A 12237-nucleotide genomic window follows, 5' to 3' on the forward strand; every position below is an offset into this window, starting at 1 on the left:
TTTTAATGTCAAAAATGACACCCAACAGTAATACTAATGTAGTTTCATAGAAGTAATGCAGTAATACAAATGAAAAATAATTGCTGCATTGCTGAGCAGCGTACATCCAGCTCCATTTTGTAAGTGATTTATCCCTAATAGTGCCAATACATGCTACACTTAAGTTGCATCATATGTTTGTTATGTACTTATTACTTACTCATTGTTAATATGTTGTATAACTGAAACTGAAAACTAAGTTTTTATGGTGATTTTGAGTGCTTGTAACAGCATTAATTTTTCCCTCTTGTAGATGTTGTTAGCTCAGAAATGTTCCTCTTCCCAAAGGAATAATGTTCAAAAGGAAATTTGGATAAACTGAGTTTCAATTTGTCCTGGACCAGCAGTTAATTTTTGGAATAAATTCTGTTAACCAGTTGAACTGAAGCTTTTAAGCTTTGTCAGAAGCCAAATATCCCACTAAATCTCTTGCAAGATATCTTTTAATTTGAGAAATGAATGCTGTGTAATCATGGAATGATCCAAATAGAATAATACAGGAGGAGACATATGGCTCATTTTGTCTATGCCAGCCATTTGTAAAAAATCATAGATTGCTGGTCCATTCTCATGGCTCTATTAAGTTTACTTTAAACGTTTATCTATTAAATAGGAATGAAAATGGTTGTAGTCCTGTAGTCGGAGTTTCAAGGGTTTGTTTAAAAAAATAAGAGCTCAGTGATGATATTATCTGGATTGCTGTCATTCATTGCCCCAGAATCGAGGACAGTTGGAGAATTGTATGCAAATCTCACCAGATCAGGATGGAAGGTTTTCTTGCCTGAGGGACATAAATGAACCAGTGGTCTTGATTACGTGTGAGACCTACAATTGAGAATGAAAAGAAAGAATGCACGACTACAGATTAGTACAATACATAAAATAACTTGATGTTCCTTTATTAAACATACAGAAATAGGATGGTCTTTCTCAGGACTTCTGCTATCCTCATTATTTTACTACATTGGAGTTTTTGTATCACCTGCAAACTTTAATTACGCCCAGCATATCCATATCCATGTCTGGGTCGCTAATAACTGACCTCTGTGGAACACCACTGTATTCAAAGGTTTCAAAGGTCTTTTATTGCCACCTGTACCAATTAAGGTACAGTGATAGTCGTATTACCATACAGACATACTAAAAAAAAAAGCAGCAACAAGACACACAACTACATAAAAGTTAACATAAACATCCACCACAGCGGATTCCCCACATTCCTCAATGTGATTTGAAGGCAATAAAGTCTAATCTTCTTCCCTCTTTATTCTCCCGCGGTCGGGACAGTCGATCCATCCGCAGTCGAGGCGATCGAAGCTCCCGCAGCCGGCGATCAATGCCCCCGCATCGGGACGGTCGAAGCTCCTCCTGACTTTGGAGCTCCTGACTTTGGTCTAACCAAGGACCGCGAGCTCCACGATGTTAAAGTCCCACAGGGTTGGAGCTCCCGGAGTTGGTCTCCAGCAGAGGCCGCCAGCTCCTCGATGTTAGGCCACAGTGCGGACGGAGATATGATACGGAAAAAAATCGCATCTCCATCGAGGTAAGAGATCTAAAAGAAAATTCCCCCAACCTCCCACCCCTCACATAAAACAAGCTAAAGAACACTAAAACGTACATTTAACACATACTCTAAAATAACAGATAACGAAGGGACAGACTGACTTGGCGAGGCAGCCATTGCTGGTGCCACTCGATGGTATCATTCTATCCTCCATTCACATAAACAATTGCACAACAGTGCACTCTCTGCCTTGCTGTGGATGTTTTAACTACATTGTTAATTTCTCCCATTAGTAATGTTTTAATTTTTCTTGCAAAGGTATTGACTTTCCCATTAGTGGCCTTGTTTTCTTTAAAGAGAAAATGGCAATTTTCTTAAATCCTGATGCACATTTTGATAGTTAAAAATGGCCAGTGTCACTGGCAAAACCAGCATTTATTACTTAAAGTGGTAATGAGTTGCTGCCTTGAATGATTACAATCGATGTAGTGTAGGTGCGTGCACAGTAGAGAATCTCTGTACATGGCCCAGCAATAAAGCAGGAAGATTAGGGTTTCAAATTAAGCTGTTAGTTGAAGGAAGCTTTTATGTACTGGTAGACACAAAATGCTGGAGCAACTCAGCGAGTCAGGCAGCATCTCTGGAGAGAAGGAATGGTGATGTTTTGGGTCGAAACCCTTCTTCGGACTGATTTTTATGTACTGGTGTTACTTTATGCCTAATGCCTCACTCTTTGGGGCGAAGCTTGATTAATTGATTGATTGTAAAGAAGCTTGAGAGGGACTGTTGAAGATTTGGCAATTTTCTGCATTCCATTGTGTTGATAGTACACACTGCAGCTGCAGACTGCAGGTGGTTGAGGAAGGAGTAGTAGATCCAGCCTCTGGGACTACTTTGTCCTGGTAGTATTAAGCTTCATGAGTACAATTGGAGCTGATCTAAACAAATGGAGAGCCTTCCCTTTTATTCCTGACTTGGATTTTGTTGATAATGGAAAGCATTATGTTGTGGAGCACAGTCATTCACTACAGAAAACCCATCCTTTGCCCTTCTACTCAAAGCATTGTGTCTAGTCCAAGTTGAACGTTGACAGAATCCTTGAATCGAGAACCTAGGTCGGTCAGTTGGTCTTCAACTTTTAGTCTTGCTGTATTTTGATAAGCCAATTTAATATAACCACAAGATTTAGTGAACCAGTTGAGTCATCCACATTCTGTGAATATAAAGTCTTATAAGAGAACTGACCATGTAAGATCACTGACTTAATTCGCTAAAACCCCGGTCCACGGATTTCAACATCGTGGAGCTCGCAGTCTCGGGTAGAGACTGATGCCGGAAAGCTCCAAAGTCGCAAGAGGTTCGACCAGCCTCGACCCAGGGTCTGATCGCATGGCGGGGGGAGCTGCGATCCCCCTGATGCGGGAGTTTGATCACCCTGAAGTGGAGGGCCTGACTACCGGCTGCGGGAGCCAAGATCATCCCGTCAACAGAACGCTCGAGGCCCCCGACCACGGGAGAACAAAGAAGGGAAGATATTGAACTTTTTTTCGCTTTCCATCACAGTAAGGAATGTGGAGGAGTCACTGTGGTGTTAAAATGTATTTTGTGTGTTTTGTTACTTTTTTTGGTATGACTATGGCAAATCAAATTTCTCGTATGTTGCAAAACATACTTGGCTAATAAAATATGATTATGATTAAAGATATTCATGTCCCAGGTGAAAAATGTGCACCAATATTGTATTGCAGTTAAATAACTGAATTTTAACATGCTTACTAATTTTATTTGATTCTCAATCTGATTAGCTACATCGTCCAGATCTCTAATCTATTAATTTAACTATGATACCATGGTTCCTGTTTGCTTTTGACACGCTAATATTATTTTTCAGTCTGTACAGCTGTTTGTTTTGTAACAGTGCACTAGTTAAAGCATGCACAATCTGCCCTTTGGCTACTTTTTTTGTTTGTTCCTTAGCTAATCATGAAACACGAGTCAGAATGAAAACTTCTGTGTTTATCCTGAGATTAGTCACTGGCAAGAATCATCAGAATAACTTAATTTAGCTAAACTCTCAATTCTGTAGCTTGTACAAACCAAATTTAAAGCCATAAAAGTTTGAGTTAAATGTTACACTAAATTTGTGCGATGAATGACATTGTATTTAGTTTTCAATATAATGCTTTCTACCCACCATCCATCGCTCTCCTCATGTAGATCCTTGACTAATCAGAACTTCCTTTTTGCTGGTATGGAATTCTTGGACAATATCTCCAGAAAATCCAAATTATTCAGTTTATTTCCCAATCCCTTCTGTTATGCAAGTAAATGGCTGATTCTTAATTGTAGAAAATGATTCTTCCCGAACCTTATCTCTTCACCTTCTCCTTTGAAAGTAGGCTTGATGTTGGATTTGACAAGCTATCTGACTGTGGAGGGCATTATGACCAATTCCAATCCTATTCCATGTCCAGCAGAAATTACATAAGATCATTTGAAAACAAGACCACCTCCCTTTTTTCTTTTACAAGGAAGCCAAGGCTTACTGTAATGCCTTCATTGGGATTGACTCATGGTGTGAGCTGAAAGTCACCTTTTATTTCATATGTGTATGAAGGGACTGCAGATGCTGGTTTAAATCGAAGATAGACACAAAACGCTGGAGTAATTCAGCGGGATAGGCAACATCTCTGGAGAGAAGGAATGGGTGCCTTTTCGGGGCAAGAGCCTTCTTCAGACTGGTTAGTGATAAGGGAAACGAGAGATATAGACGGTGATGTGGAGAGATAAAGATTAATTAAAGATTAATTAATTAATGAAAGATATGCAAAAAAGTAACGATGATAAAGGAAACAGGCCATTGTAAGCTGTTTGTAGAGTGAAAATTAGAAGCTAGTGCGACTTGGGTGGGGGAGAGATAGAGAGAGAGGCTCTATCAAGGAAAACATTTCTGACTGTCTATGCGATCTATACCAATGTCTTGTTCAGCTGTAACATGACATCCATGCTCTATGACTCTGACAACTCTCGTTTTGGGAATCAATGTAGTGATATGCTAAATTGTGCTGATGTTAAGGATAATATACTTCTGCAGGTGCAAACCAAGACTGCACACAATTCTTCAAATGATGTCTCAACAAGGCTTCTTTCATACTCCATTCTAATTGCATTAAATGCCACTATATATTATTTCCTGTCCTAGTTGGTAGCTGTATTTCTTGTTTACTCTTTACATCTTTATCAACTTCCCTCAGAACATCAGCATTGGTTCCTTAATGTTTTAAAGTATTCCATTATATTCTTACCATGCTGAATAGTATCTAATTTTCCTGCTTGTGCTCAAACTTGAATTTTCTTTTGGCTCAGTGAGGTGATTTTTTTTTGCTATTTTCATTCGTGATTGGAAATCTTGTAATGTTGGTTATAAAATATGTGAAAATATGCACAACAAAAACAAAATATGTGCATTTAAGTTCTTGTGGTAGATGCAAAGTACTGAAGTAAGTCAGCGGGTCAGGCAGCATCTCTGGAGAAAAAGGATGGGTGATGTTCAGGTCAGGACCCTTCTTTAAACTCCTTTTTCTCTAGAGATGCTGCCTGACTCATTAAGAATGTGTCTATCTTTGGTATAAACCAGCATCTGCTGTTCCTTTCAACACACAATGTGAATTCTTAATTTATTTTATTAATTGGTGGAGTAGGATTATAATTTCTCCAATTGTTGACACGACCACTTGTAGGATTTTGGAAAACCTACATAGTGATTTGTGTGACATTTAAAGTCCTGCTTTCTGCAGAGTTCACTAAGCAATTATAACTAACATAAAAATAAATTGTGAGGAGGAGGACAATGTCACTTGTGGGGTTTGAAACGATGCAATTAGGGACTGTGAATCAAACCAAAAACCCCTTTAAGCTGTTTTGCCTAAAGAGCTGCAGCAGCAAGAATTCTAGCACATTCACACCAGCTTTGTACACAGCTGCCCAGTTGTAGTTGTTCTGATCTGTTTCACAAGCAAGAATTAAAAACCAAGGAATACTCCAACGATAGATGTTATTACTCCTCGGTAGCAACACTGTTCAGAAAAGTTTTTACTGCAATCCCTGGATTGCTGTGAAATATCTGTTCTGATTCTCTGAAGTTGTTCTTTGTTAACAATTTACTTGCTCTGATTTTGGAATAATGCAGACCAAGGACCCCTGCCACTATTGAGCAGTATGATAACTGACATCCCTGAACTTTGCGTGTATGGAGATGGTGAATTTCTTTCTTTATACTGGTGCATTATTCAAACTTTTGTGATAATTGATAATAGAAACACTTAGTGCTATGCCAGGAAATAGCTTCAGCACCAAAGGTGATCATCTCAATCACAATGCTGCATTGAATTTATTTTACAGAAACTATTAGCAAGAAACTCATTAATATATAGAAACAGAAAAATAGGTGACGGAGTAGGTCATTCGGCCCTTCGTGCCAGCACCACCATTGAATATGATCATGGCTGATCATCTAAAATCAGTACCCTGTTCCTGCTTTTTCCCCTTATCCCTTGATTCCTTTAGCCCCAAGAGCTAAATCTAACTCCCTCTTGAAAAAATCCAGTGAATTGGCCTCCACTGACTTCTGAGGCAGAGAATTCCACAGATTCACAACTCTGGGTGAAAAGGTTTTTCTTCATCTCAGTCCTAAATGGCCAACCCCTTATTCTTAAATATATTGTGAACAAGATTGAAAGTCTTAATTTCTGACTGAGATGTGTTTCCTTCAAACTGCACACATTTCTAAAAAGGTCCCATTCCATGCGATTACGACTTAATTCATCTTTTTACAGAAGATGAGATCTAGGAGCCCATTTTCTAGTTTATTCCAATGCATTGTTCCAGAATGTGTCCTAAATGTGTTATGTGAATTCATCCTACAAACTACGCTTGGAGATTTTGTTTTGTTAGTCAGTGTGTGGGTTAGAATGCTTTGATTATTGTATTCCATCTGCAAAAGGCTTTTCATATTTCTTTAGTTATTTCCAAATAAATTCCTCATGTGAAGGGGTCGATAAACCAATGTTTATAACCAATGTTTTGTTTATCTCGTGTCCATCCATACCAATTCTACTTCGGGTTCTTCTGAATTTCAATGGTTTCTCACTAATGCCCTTAGTTAATATCCATGTTGTTTGTCCTTAATACACTTAAAGACCCAGACATCTTTAATTCTTGGCTTTGGTCACTTTGCAACCACTTTTCTTTAATAGCTATTACATCAAAGCTATTCACTCTAACTGACATAATGGCACATTAACTTTGCACATTGATGAACTATTATATTTACTATCCAAATATACTTTATTCAGTTTTACTAGATTGAAATGTCAATTGGAAGCTTGTCAGTAAATTAGTTCTGGGGAAAAGTGATGGTGCTTAAAGAGATTTAAGGATATGACAAGAATTGTAAATGCTGAACCAGATTTTAGCTCGAGATCTACCCACTTACAAATATTTATACTCTCATTCCTCATTGAGTAACTTCAACAATGCTGAATCAGGAAGGAGCTTATCATAATGAGGTGGGGGGGGGGGGGGTTCTGGCTAACACAGAAACTATACTGTTGTGCAGCCAATAAAGGAGTGTGGGCAGGCAGGCAGAACAGAAGATGCTGAGTTGGAAACAATTCTTGGAATTCTGTGTCCATTTTAATGGTGAACATTAACCATTTAGGAATCATTTGTGCTCCTGTGTCACTTTTGTAACACTACCATTGTGGGTCTCAGTGCATTAGGTTAGGTCAGTGGGCTACCAATTGGAGATTGAAGTTCAAGATCCACCTGCTAGGTGTGGAATTTAAACTCTGAAAATTCTGTTTAAAGCAATTCTTGTCTTTGTCATTGTGATCATAAAACGACTGACTTGTATAAATTAACAAAGTGATTCCCTGTTGTCCTTCAGGCAAGAAGTACACAGCCCTGTCCATGTGCATATAGGCCCACAATGGCTGTATCCGAAGTGCAATGGCAAACCGTGAAGTTGTATCAAAATCTACCATGTCAAAAAATAAATAAATCTGTAAATCCACCCATCATTAATTAATGCATTGAATTTAGCTGCCACTCCTGCTTCTACTGACCTTGCAAAATTCTTGTGAACATCTGGGGAGTGGCGTCTAAATTGGTAGTGCTGTCTTACGTATTAGTTGAATACTATCTAGTCATCATACTTTTCTGATATCATCACCAAAATAATCCCTCATCTGTTATGTTGCAGAGAAGACTCTTCAACAACCGGCGATGTTGCTGTAATTAGGCTGAGAGTGGTCCTCGAAACTTCAGTATTGGTTCCAGTCCAATGCAATCTCATAATATCAACTCAAACATGAGCAAATAAATTATCCGCTGTTCTAGATGTCAACTTCTCTACATCGGCGAGACCTAGTGCAGGCTCGACGATCGTTTCGCTGTACACCTCCGCTCAGTCCGTCTCAACCAACCTGATTTTCCAGTGGTTCAGCACTTCAACTACCCCTCCCATTCCCAATCTGACCTTTCTGTCCTGGGCCTCCTCCCTTGTCAGAGTGAGATCCAGCACAAATTGGAGGAACAGCACCTCACATTTCGCTTGGGTAGTTTACACCCCAGCGGTATGAACATTGACTTCTCTAACTTCAGGTAGTCCCTGCTTCCCTCTCTAGCCCCTTCCCAGTTCTCCCACTAGTCTTCCTGTCTCCGACTACATCCTATCTTTGTTCCGCCCCCTCCCCTAACATCAGTCTGAAGAAGGGTCTCGACCGGAAACGTCACCCATTCCTTCTCTCCAGAGATGCTGCCTGACCCGCTGAGTTACTCCAGCATTTTGTGTCAACCTTCAATTTAAACCAGCATCTACAGTTATTTTTCCTAAAGATATTGAAGTATTTATATTGCTCATAGATTTCCAAGGTTTAGTCATGTATCACGGTACCAGGCAGTGACTGGTGTATTTAACAAAGATGCCATCCAGATTCAATACCGGTTGACTTATGTCACAAAGGAGATGTACACTAATGTAATTTTTAAAACGGCAAAGATATGGAATTGGTTATTTGATTAGTTGATGAATTTCTCGGTGTGAGTGGAATTTTATTCCTTTTCATTAAAGTTGCTTGGTGTAGGCTGGATTGATTGACATTGTTAAATGTACATTTTAGGGATCCTACAGGATTAATATTTCAAATTTACTTTTGCTAGGCTCTGCAGAATTTTTTTTAAAAGATCAGTCAGTCGTCTCATTATTCGGCAGTGGTTCTCAACTTGAAGAGTAGGTGGGTCTAGAAGTGTTAGTCTTTGGCTTTCTAACTTGACAGTGAATAGACTCTAATAATTCTGAGGTGGTGTCAAGTGTCACTTGGGGCCAAAGTACATCCCAAAAGACATTTGAAACATTAGCTTGCAATCCATGTTTTCATAGAATAGTACGATGTTCTTGTGCTCTTAGTTTCCAGAGAATGCTCACAGCGTTCCTTTTGTTCCTAAGTTATGAATTTGTCCTTTGTTTCCTGATATGCTTGTGAATAAACACTTTTGAGAACTAACACTTCTGGTTTTAATTGCAAGTGCATTGAAAAATGATTGCCAGTTTGGATCAATGTTTCGCTTCGGGCCCTTGGGTCAAAGTCACATGTGTTCAAGCTCTAGGCTTTGATGAAGGTGGGCTGCACTGTTCAATATGGTGCATTTCTGATTTTAAACCAAGTCCAAGCGTGCCCTCTTAGATAGATGCAGGGGATTCTATGGAATTATTTGAAGAAGAATCATTTAATCCATAGCTTCACTGGGAACTGGGTGGCATTTAGTTCTCATCACTCTAGCCTCCTGGCAATTTGGACTAATTAACCATTTTGTCTTTGTAATTGCTTAATGTACCTTCACCTTAGCTCTCTGTACTTCATATGAAAGCAGATGCACATCTCTCTGGTTAGCAAAAAAAAAGACACAATATGTTGGAGTAACTCTGGGTCAGGCAGCACCTGTGGAGAACATGGATAGGTGACAATTTGGGGAAGGACCCTTCTTCCAGCTTCATTCTCTGGATAGCAATTTCTCAAATACTTTGCTTTCCATTCTTTCAACCAAAGTACTCTTGGATTTTGTACATTACCATTTTGCGTGTTCATTTAATCTGTCTCTCCATTTATTGACTTTGTCATGGCCTACTTTACAACTTAGTTTTACATTGGCAACTTGATTAGATTTTACCAGAACCCTTTGCAGGTTTCTAAGTGTCTCTCAATCCTCTGTATCGTTTTCAGTTGCATATTATTCTATTCTCCTCCTTTCATTCCCCATAGATAGATCACTTTTACCATGAAATTATATTTCTTGGTGGAATATATATTTCTTAACAATTATGAAATATGTTTTTATTATTCATTATGTTTTCATAAACATATTTATAAATATGTTTTTATTATTCTTCAAATAAGAACCGTTGATTCTTATTTCCTAATTTATTTTGGCCAAATGCTTTTCATATTTAAGAAGTTAGCTATGTTTAAATTTAAGACTTTTTATTCAGCACTCGGTAGGATTTAAGAGGAATCCAAATTCAATTAACCCAAGCTGGAGACAGTTTCAAATAGCAAGAGATGTGACTGAATAGGATTTGTAACAGACAGTTATTCAAATGAGGAAACAAAAAATTGAAAATTCCATTCAAGAGCAAGTCAGAGTGGAATTTTTTCCAGGCAGCCATTGGTGGAAGAGAAGTGCCAGAGAACTAAGCACTTAAAAAAGCAAACCGCATACTGCAAGCAGATGCTTGAACCCTAAAAGGGGAATAGAAAATGTGCTGAAAATATTGAGCAGATCAAGCAGCATCTCCAAAAAAAGAAAAGCCGTTCAAATTTCCTTCTGTTAACAATTTTAAGTACAAAGGGTGAGAAAAAAAGGGAGAAAAGAGCAGAATGGAGTGAAGGCAGAAGTGATAAATAACAAAAAAATGGACAAAGCGGTGGAACAAAACAAACAACAACAAAAAATCCTAGCCAAGAGATTTATATCCTCCAATTAGCCAGGACTAAAGCAGCATTCCATAGTAGCAACCTTTCTATTGGAAGATTTGCAGAACAGTTGGGTTTCCCTTTGGGAAGAAGCACTATGTCAGCCTCTGTACTTGCTATTCTATAGATCCATTGCAAGGTCTCTCAGCTGTCCAAACTTGGCCTCACATCAGTCGTCTCTGGGCCAGTGGTTAAAGCGCGCGCACGCGCACACACACACACACACACACACACACACACACACACACACACACACCCCTCCCCCTCCTGATTGAATGACAGGAGAATGCTGCTGTTCCACGAATGGTTGCTGCAGTGATGAAAGAGGGATGCCCAAGCTCTTGGGGGACTTGGAGAGGCTAGCGGGGAACAATATCTGCAAGAAATCCTTCAGTCTACAGTTCCGGCAGGATGTTGCCAGTCAGGTCTCATTAAATAGTAATTACCATGAGTGCAATCTGCACATGCCGTGCTGCTGCACTCACTACCCTCTCAATTCTTCATTCAAGGTCCCCTTGCTGCTACTCTCCCATCACCTTGATGTGTCTGTGCACTTCATGGCTCCAGTAGCTACTCCTGTGCTGATCCACCCATCACATGTCGTCTGTTGCTCATCATCTTGCCGGATCTATGCCCACTAGTACTCTACCTATGTATTCTGCACTAGCAGGCCTTTGCTCACCAACATCATGCCCTGGCCAATGTGTCAAAGCTTGCACATAAAATAAAGCCATTTAACAAGGCAACTGTTTCCATCGGTAGTATATACATTTTGTTTAAGACAGTCCTCTGCTAAGCAGCAGAATACACAAGCCAACACTAAATATTGACCTGGATCTGGAGGCTGAAATGTGATAATAACTGCATTTTCTTTTTGCTGCAGATATTGATTGAATGATAATTTTTAGGCTTGGCACTAAGTTCTTCAAAAAATGATCCCATCGTATCTTAGGTAGATTATAAAGTGTAATTCCCAATACTGCACCTCTAATAGTATGGGATATCCTCTATACTGCACTGAAGTGTTGGTTACTTAATCATCTAGATGTATAACTCTCTAGTCTATTTTATAGTGCCCTCCATAATGTTTGGGACAAAGACTCATCATTTATTTATTTGCCTCTGTACTCCACAATTTGAGATTTGTAATAGAAAAAAAAATCACATGAGGTTAAAGTGCACATTATCAGATTTTAATAAAGGCCATTTTAATACATTTTGGTTTCACCATTAAGAAATTACAGCAGTGTTTATACATAGTCCCCCCATTTCAGGGCACCACAATGTTTGGGACACAGCAATGTCATGTAAATGAAAGTAGTCCTGTTTAGTATTTTGTTGCATATCCTTTGCATGCAAAGACTGCTTGAAGTCTGCGATTCATGGACATCACCAGTTGCTGGGTGTCTTCTCTGGTGATGCTCTGCCAGGCCTGTATTGCAGTCATCTTTAGCTTATGCTTGTTTTGGGGGCTAGTCCCCTTCAGTTTTCTCTTCAGCATATGAAAGGCATGCTCAATTGGGTTCAGATCCGGCAATTCACTTGGCCACTCAAGAATTGACCATTTTTTAGCTTTGAAAAACTCCTTTGTTGCTTTAGCAGTATGTTTGTGATCATTGTCTTGCTTTAGAATGAACTGCCGGCCAATGAGTTTTGAGGCAT

General features: G+C 39.2%; 1 protein-coding gene across 5 annotated transcripts in view; it reads left to right on the forward strand.

The window, feature by feature from the left end:
• Positions 1-12237, forward strand: part of phaf1 (phagosome assembly factor 1) — a 66588-nt gene that overhangs the window by 14351 nt on the left and 40000 nt on the right. The window lies entirely within an intron of this gene.

The sequence above is a fragment of the Rhinoraja longicauda genome, chromosome 6, assembly GCF_053455715.1.
Source record: "Rhinoraja longicauda isolate Sanriku21f chromosome 6, sRhiLon1.1, whole genome shotgun sequence".
In the NCBI taxonomy this organism is placed as follows: Eukaryota; Metazoa; Chordata; class Chondrichthyes; order Rajiformes; family Arhynchobatidae; genus Rhinoraja; species Rhinoraja longicauda.